Source organism: Pygoscelis adeliae, unplaced genomic scaffold (genome assembly GCF_000699105.1).
Source record: "Pygoscelis adeliae isolate BGI_AS28 unplaced genomic scaffold, ASM69910v1 Scaffold79, whole genome shotgun sequence".
In the NCBI taxonomy this organism is placed as follows: domain Eukaryota; kingdom Metazoa; phylum Chordata; class Aves; order Sphenisciformes; family Spheniscidae; genus Pygoscelis; species Pygoscelis adeliae.
In genome coordinates, this window is record NW_008825532.1 from 2,715,029 (window position 1) to 2,723,720 (window position 8,692).

Sequence of the window (8,692 nt, forward strand, 5' to 3'; positions counted from 1 at the left end):
CAACCTCCTGAAGGCGCGGTGCCCCGCGGAGCCTTCAGCGCAGCCCCTTCCCCCGGGAGCAACCCCCGCCGGCGCGGCTGCTGGGGCAGAGGAGCCGGGAAGGCGTCTGCCTCTGAGCGGGAGCGTGAGGGAGAAGCGGCAAAAAGTGAGAAATTTAAGATTAATTACAAGGCTGGCATTCCTCGTCGGCACGCAACAGCAAGTGGGGCAAAATCTGCAAGGTCAGGGGTGAGTCAGGATTCACATCATCATTCCAAGGCTCGTGCGGAGAACAACAGCCAGAGCAAGACAGGGAAATGCTAACAGACATGAGCTACAAGGGGAGGTGAACCCTCTGCCTTAGGGCATCAGAAACATCAGTCAGGGTCAGGAGCAAGCAAGTCAAGGTGTGGGCTAGTGCAGCAATTAACAGGAACTGTTAATTGAACTGTACTGTCTGTCCAGTAATGTGGGTGGCTGGACTGCACAGCCCAATGGCCTCTGTGAGTCTGTGATATTTTTGCAGGAGCAGGCTTCCTCCTCATTGCCCTCCTCTGGGTTTATATGCCGCCGACAGAGACCAGCCTCCTCACAGAACCCAGCGTGGCAGTCCCCACCCTCTCCTGTTTTAGTTGATTGTATTTCTGGACTTTTCACTCTCCCCATTTTGTAGGTGGGAGAGTTATGGGTCAACCAGATTGTGGTTTAAATCTTGCCCTGAACGGTTCTGGTCTCATATGGATGGAGCAGGAGATAGTTAATTTGATTTATTCAGATGCTTTCTGATCTTTCCTGCAGCTGTAACTATTGGTTACAAAACCATAGTTTTCATGGCAATTAATTCTCTAGCTCAGGCAAATATGACCACTTCCAAGCACTCCTGCCAAACCCCTCCCACACACATAAGAGAATTGCAGTTTTCAGGTCCAATGTCTTGGGATCTCCATGGCCCAGAAGCAATGTTAAGCTGGGAATATCCCCTTTCTGGCAGTACACAGTCCTTGTATTTAATCCAGATAATTTGTGAGATAGCATATATTAAACCTGGCACTGGCTTTTATTAGTCCCCAGTGCAATTCTAGGAAGGGATTCCACATTTCAAGGCAAAAAAGAAGCACTTCTACTGCCAGCAATTAACAAACGATGGATGTTTGAACCTTGATGTGCCAGAGGCCAGCTCTTATTAGATGAGTTTCCAGGAAGGATGCAGAAGAGGCAGCCTAAGTGAATGTAGCCCATCACGTGCCCCATGATTTATGACATGAATTCAACTCCACAAATGATGCTTTGGATCCCTCCCAGGGAGAAGTGCTCTGTATGATAATGTTATAGATGCTTTTGCAGGTCCAGCCTGAGTCCTCCACTGAGCCCCACTGCAGTCTCTTTGTTGAATTACTAATAGCCCACAAATCACACATCACATTGCCTCGCTCACACAGTGGTGAGCCCTAAGGACATATTTTGTCTAGCCTGCTCACTGAGCATCCTTCGCAGCCATTCCACACTAGTGATTTTTACATCTCAAAATACTGCTAGGAGCACAATTTCCCACTCAGGCTCCAGATGGGACCCAGGAGATGCCAAATGTGAGTGGTTGCTTAAAACAAAGTCACACATGGTCAGGAAGAATTCAGACCAGGAAATCCCCACTTGCCTCCTGTGGCCAGCTATTCCAGCTACTACAAGAAAGGTGTTTGGACATCAGCTCTGAATTCCACTTGCAAATATTCCAACATTTGCACCTTGCCTGTTCTACTGCAGAGTCAGACAAGACCTAAGACTCAGAAATAAGCAGAGGGCCTGAATATGAAAGGCCTCTGCTTCCCTCAGTCAGGCAGGCACCTGTGCCGAGCCCTCTGCTAGCCAGGGGAGGAGAGAGAACATCATCATTTTTTGCTGGGCAGCAGGAACATGCTGGTGAATTAACCATGTCCTCAATTCTATAGGGAACGGTAAGTAATTTATGCCCTAAGGAGCAGGGGGTTGCTGCATGCAGGGAGGAGAAGGAACAGGGCTGTGCATTCAGGTCATATTCAGTGGGGGCTGTCAGATATCTTCCATCTAAACCGCTTCATCACACTATTATTATTTGCCAAGCCCTGTTTGTGCCTGGGGGGTTTACAAATGGAAAGAGAAGAGGTCCAAGCCCTACGGTGCTCACCCCACAGCAGCAGGACCACAAAAGCCCAGTGGAGCTGGAGGTGCCCCAACCTTCCTCCATCAGGCAGAGGTGCAGGGGGCTGCACAGATCCTTGGGCTCAGGGGCTGGAGGCTGCGGGGAAGGTGGGACTCAGGGAGGACCTTGGGGAGTGAAGGGGGGCACTGCACAGGTGCAGAGAGATTGATCTAGGTGCAGAGCCAGGGCAAAGGACAGCTGTTGGGAAAATCTGGGCAGCAATAGGAGTCAAAGGGAATAGCGGTGAAGGGGGATGAGGTTTGAAGGTCAGGATTCTCACGGGGGCTGAGAGAAGCAGAGCCTCACATTTACCTGTGTTGAGGCACCAGTGCTCGAGCACTACACAACAGTCCCGGTGGCAGCCACAGCCCAGGTGCTAACAGAGGGAGCAGCAACCTGCCCTGTGCAGCCCCAGGAGAGGGGCTGGCTCCCTGCAGAGGCCCCAGGATAGCCCAGAGCCCGTCTGGGGGCAGCTGCCTCTGTGGCTAAAGCCAGGAGGTGGCTGTGGATCTGCATGCAGTTCAGGAGGGATGTCTCCTCCCCAGCAGCCTGCAGCTCCCCCCGGGCTAGAGCGATTCCACTGCAGCGTGTACAGGGAGCAGCAAGACAGCCGGCAGTGCTCAGACACACCTCAGGTGCAGGACGCGGCCTTTCAGAACCACCTTTAGATATCACCTCTGGGCAGTCACTTGAGAGGGACCGCTGCCATGTGGGCTGTATTTCCAACGGGTGACTGGCCTCGGCAGCCCAGGGGCACTAACACAGTCACCTGGGGGCAGCCAAGCCCCAAATGTCTATAGGTATCACCCTTTACCTCTGTTTCTATTCCTGTCATCTGCTGGGGCAAAGGTAGGAATTGCAAAACGTGATGATTTTCCAAAACTTCCAACCAAAAGAAAAGCTGCAGTTAAATGCAAATGGAGGAGGTTCGTCAGCCTGCCTCCGAGGGCCGAGCCTTGCCCTATGGCATTTCCCCAAGGACTGCTCTCAGGGCTGGCACACGGGAGCCTAGCGGGGAGACTCTGAACTGAAAGTTCAAGATAGTGTCTCTAGAGCTGAAATCCCAAAGCTTTGCAACAGCTTCACATCCTCCACAGAGTTGGCATGGGGGCCAGCCCACAGAGGTCAGGAATTACATACCTCCTCCAGACAAAATAAATGCGCTACACATGTCCCAGGCCAACAGCAACTGGATTGTGCCCACATATAAACCCATTTCCATCTTAAGCAGCAACAGGACTCAAACAGGAGCCTCCAGAGCTGACGAATACCAAGCCTAATGCACAGAGCTGGTCTCTGCAGGAGACCAGTTTGCCTCATGTGTCACGCACCAAGGGATGCGCAGGACAGGGTGACTATTTGTGACACAGGGCGAGTGCATAAGAAGAAAAGTACTAACTTAACTCCTTTATTTCTTGATTGGTTCAGAGTGAAAAGTCAATATCTGCCTTTTAATATCCTTTGCATCATACCATCTGAGGTATAATATTAACACTCAAAAGGAAATGGCTCTGAAGATAAGTGAAATTCAGTCTTTACATCCTTTTAAAAGCTCTCAGGGGCAGAGGCCAAGTGGGGAGATGCCCGACAGAAGCATCTAAACAGGGTGAACACACCGGGCTGTTTGTAGCCCAGCTCCATCTGCTTTGATTTTGTTTTTTAAAGGGTGTTAAACCATGGAGAAAGCTGTGCATTTACAGCTATGAAAGCACCTGCTCTGTGGCAGGACCCCACAGTGCTGGGTGCTAGCTGTGAACACGCAGGTACCAGCTCGGGGATGCCGAGGAGTGGTGTGATGCTGCCGCGGCAGCGGGGTCGGCTGCGGGATGCCTGGGCACCGACAGGCTCCTGCTGCCAAGGGGAGCGGGTTCGCACCAAGCTAATGAATTAATTTCACAGGAGCGAGCTCAGGTCCTGCCGGCGCAACACACACAGTGAGCCCACGCTCACTGCCACTCACCCTGATAAGCACCAACACACTCATCTGCTTCGCACCAGACTTCCCTGCCCTTCTCACAGACACTGGTTTTCCCAATGCTGGGGCTGCCTCCTGCACCAACCCAGAGCCCAACACATAGCTGCCAAAAACATCACCTCCCAAAGCACCTGAGATGACACAGCTCCTCCACAGCAACCTGTGGGCACTTCTGAGGTTGAGGCAGGACAGAAACCCACTCCTGAGGCTCCCCGTACCCAAGGTGAGGGAGGGGATGATCCCAGGCTGTGCCCCTGCCGGAGGGCAGGTACGTGGAGCAGAGAGGTGCTGGCACTGTCCCTCCAGGCTGCTCCGAGCCTCCCCCAGTGCCTGCATGCCTACAGACCTCCTCGGCTTTCACCTGGCCATGCCCAGGGAAGCCACCTTACAGATCTCCCGTTAAGAAACAATGCACACCACATCCTTTCCTGGATTGAAGCCTGGCTCCCAGCTGGCCTACGAGATGTAGGGCTTTTTCTACATCTCAATACCGAATCCATGCTTTGGCCTTCCTGTCCCTTCCCTTCTCAAGGGGAGAGGTACCACACTGCTGCCAAAGGCTGGTCCCCTTCTCACAGCTCCCTGTGCTCACCTCTTTTTGCCTTCACAGGCTCTTTATGTGGTGGCCAGAGCCAAGGGTGCTTGGGAGTGTCAGAGGGCTGCAGAGCCCCGAGGGAGAGCTACATCCCTCAGGGCTCCCACGGGCTGGGACAGGGAAAGGGAGCAAAAGAAAATGGAGGCTGGAAACTCCTGGAGGCTGAAGAATTTCATGACCAGAGATGAGTCTCCTTTCCCTTTAACTGGGTTGGACAAAATAACTCTCTTTGCATTTTTTATGTCACCCACTGCAAGAGTGACCTGTTGGCTGACACCATTTGGGCAGGGGGAGGCACACACCACCTGACAGTGTGCCTGCACAAAGGCGAGCGACAGGCCGAGCCTGACTCCATGCCCTCCTTCTGCACAGCTTGAAACGCAGCGTAAGTGATGTAGAAAATGATGCTGGGGCTGACTATGGAGCTTGCGGTTGCCCAGACCCCGTGTGTCGGTTCCGGCTAGCGAGGCACCAGCTGCTGCCTGTGCCCCGTGCTCGGCTCCCAGCCAGCATGGTGGCCTGTAGGTGAGAGCGGCCCTCCTCTCCAGGCTGCCTCTGGGAGACATCAGGGCTGGGCCATTTCAGCGGCGTGAGCAGGCTCTGGGGCTGCGGCGGCAGAGCCCCTGCCCTGTGGCTGCGCCTCGGCACCGGCTCAAAGCACCATGACCATCCGGAAACGGGGAACGCGGGACTTGAAAGGTCTCTGGTCACAAGGATCTTTGGCAAAGCTGCTGAAGTGCCCAAAGCGTAATGCGAACACAAGCAGCTACTGAGGGTTTAATCTTTGTTTTGGTGCCTTTTTTTTTTTTTTTTTTTTTTTAAAGTAAGCTTAAATAGGGACTGGAAAAAGCCTTCACTCAGCGGGGAAGGAAGAAAGCTTCCCCAAACAGGAGCTCTGTGGAGTCTAAGTTTCCATTTAGAAACCATTAAGGCCTGCGTGTTCATACTTGAAAGTTAGACATCCTGTTCCAGGCTCAGACCGCTAAAATAAATGACCCAATTTGCAGAGGTGCTGGGCTCCAGTAGCTTCCCTCTGACCTGGTGGTACCAAATAAAATTGACTCAATTCCTTTTTTCACAGGAAGAGTTATTATCATCTGAAAGACTCACGTGCTTTTTTCCCCCCTCTCAGACAAATACATATGTAGAGGGGAAAAAAAAAAAAAAGAGTGAATAAGGGACAGTGTTAAAATAAAGATTTCTTTGGTCCCTGGGATTCAAATATCCTGTTTTCTTCTCTTCAGTAAGTTCCAGTGCACACCTAGTTACAAAGTGTTAAGAAACATGTTTCTGTGGGACAAAAGCAAACCAAGATCCATCAACAGAGCCTCAAACTAAATTGCAGTTAATACGAAGGTGACAAGAGGGTATTTAGGGCCTGGTCCAGGGTGCTTTGAAGCACCACATGTCCCCAAAACTAATTACACCCTCTGAGCAGTCCTTCAGTGAGCCCTATCCAAGTAAGCTTCTGCAGACTAAACTGTGAACTTAATTTCAAATTCAGGTATTCTGAACTTGTTAAATGCTGTATTAAAAGTTTTCATCTCCAAGTCCCTGATATACGTCCATAGCATATTGTTGGATTTGCAATGAGGGCCCTTGAGGGATCCCTGTATCATCCCATCTTTGCATGTGTTAAAACCAGCTGCGAGCATTAGCACAGCCCATTGCACCCGCAGCACTAGCATGACCTTACAGCGAGGGTTACGCGCCCATTCCCGAATTGCAGCTGTGATGCCGAGCCAGAGATGTACCATCCCTCCCGCCAGTGCGTGGGGTTTGGGATGACAGGCAGAGCCCCCACATGCCAACCACACCGAGCTCCTCATGCCCCAGTACAGACCAGTGCTGGACCTGCTATCCCTCGGGACCCAGAGACCACCGTCCCCTCAGAGAGCATCCTGCATGGGCTTCTGCACCACAGGTACCCGGCATATAGCCACACAGCGGCTGATTATGGCCTGATTAGTCTTAATGACTTCCTCTCTCTAAATGAGCATCCGCAGCTAAGGAAGGAGCGGAAGTTCCTCTCCTTCCATCACGGCGTTATGACGCACCGAGGGGCTTACCCAAACGAGGCAACTATCCAGGGGTGGCGACGGTTTCTGCTTCACTTACCACCTCCCACCCACCTCTGCACCCAGGGTACCCGGACAGGACCTCTGGTATGGCCGTCCCCTGGGTTTCCTTCTCATGCAACCCCCTGTGGGACCCTCCTCCCTTGAGCACACCCTGAGGACAGCTGGCAGATCCCTGCCAAATCCCCGGCACTGGTCAGAACTGGGCTCAGGCAGGTCCCAGCCATGTAACACCCAAAACCATGGGGGAAGAGCCAGGTGGAAAGTGCAGCCATGGGGGTGCTGGGAGCACCCCTCCAGCAGGGGTGAGGGCAGGTGCTGCTGTGGCAGAGACTGAAGGTCTTCCTGCCACCCCCAGGTTCTTCACAAGCAGCCACCCCCTCCACATTGGCTACATCCCTGATGAAACCTGTCCGTGCTTGGCCTTGGCTGCCTCACCAATGCACTCTCCTCCTCCTCTGCCAACGTGGCAGAGCCACAACCTCCTATTTCGGCAGGTACTTTCCTCTTCTTCCACATGTTGCACTGATGAGGTCTCTCCCACCTATGTGGCTTCAGACGTTGCCTTTACAGCAGCAGCTACATCTCTACTATGGCCAGTTTGGACACCAGCTCCAGCACCTCTCCCTGTGCTGCTCCTGGGGTCCCTCCGGCAGCTCGACACCCCAAAACCAGGAGTGGGGTGCAGCTCTGGGGCCGCAGTCTGTGCATCTGGGCTGGCTGGCAGGCAGTGGTTGGTAATCCAGCTGGAGAGGAGCTAAGCTCAGCCTTTCAATTCCCCTCTCTAATTCCAACGTTATCCCTTACCGTATTAATGGGATGTGTCGGAAGGGTCAGCAAGCACAAGTGCACAGCCCCTGTCCAAGGGATTCACATGCTCAAGGGAAGGGGGAAAAGTCTTACAGGTGAATAAAGAAACCAAGGAAACAAATGTCCTCAGCTGTCCACTCCTAAATGAACTCAATATGTTTTGGGAAGGAGCACTGAGAACATCTGACCCTCCTCAGCCTGGTCCAGGGAATGGGTGACAGCAGGACATGGGATGCTCCAGGGTGGGCGAGGGGAACTGGCTCACCCAGCATCTGGGTGTTAAGGCATAAGTTTCCCCAGGAGACGCACAGGGAGGGGGAATGACTTTATAAAGCATTAACTGGGCCTTGGTTCCAGCTGGGCAGCAAGAAAGGAAGGTCAAGACCATCAGAAATATCAGCTGCCTCCCAGGTCCACAGGGCAAGGGGCCGAGGGTGGGTGCGAGGCTGGGTTTGGGGAAGGAGAGCAGCTCAGCGCCTGGTTATAGCAACTCAGCTGGGCGATGACGGCAGGATCACCAGACGGAGATGCCCAAGAAACAAGCTGAGAGGTGAAATCAGATGGAGGGAGATATATTAGGAACAGACACGCAGATTTACAGATCGTGAGTGAGGAGGTGACAAACAGGTCTGTGGGATGGGAATCAAAATCTCACAATGAGGGAGTGAAGTGTGATGAGGAGTGGTGGAGAGGAAAGACCCTCCCGGGACTCCGGCTGGCGGGAGGACATGCTGGAAGAGATCCTGGATGTGGAGGGAGGGCAGGGGGACCACCAGCGACCACAGAGCAGGGGCTGAGCAGACAGATGGGGTCACGAACATACAAGCACCACATTCAGCAATGGAGCCAGACGTGAAAGGCAAGTTTCACTACAGTTGTATCTACATTTATGTTGCCAAAAATACCTTTCACAGATTGGCTGTCTTTAATTAAAAGGATGTCTCCTGTGCTCCTGGCATGATGCAGAGCTCGTCCTGCCACACAGGGCTCTGCGTGGATGCTCTGCAGGGGGGCTTTCCCACGGGGCTCTTTCTCTCTCTGCCCACGTCCTCCCGTGCCCTGCCCGCACTGGGCAGGTC

The 8,692-nt window shown here is 53.0% G+C and overlaps 1 protein-coding gene across 1 annotated transcript in view; it reads right to left on the minus strand.

Annotated features, from left to right (window-relative positions):
- Nucleotides 1–8,692, minus strand: part of DLG3 (discs, large homolog 3 (Drosophila)) — a 76,384-nt gene that overhangs the window by 39,072 nt on the left and 28,620 nt on the right. The gene's annotated exons all lie outside the window — the stretch shown is intronic.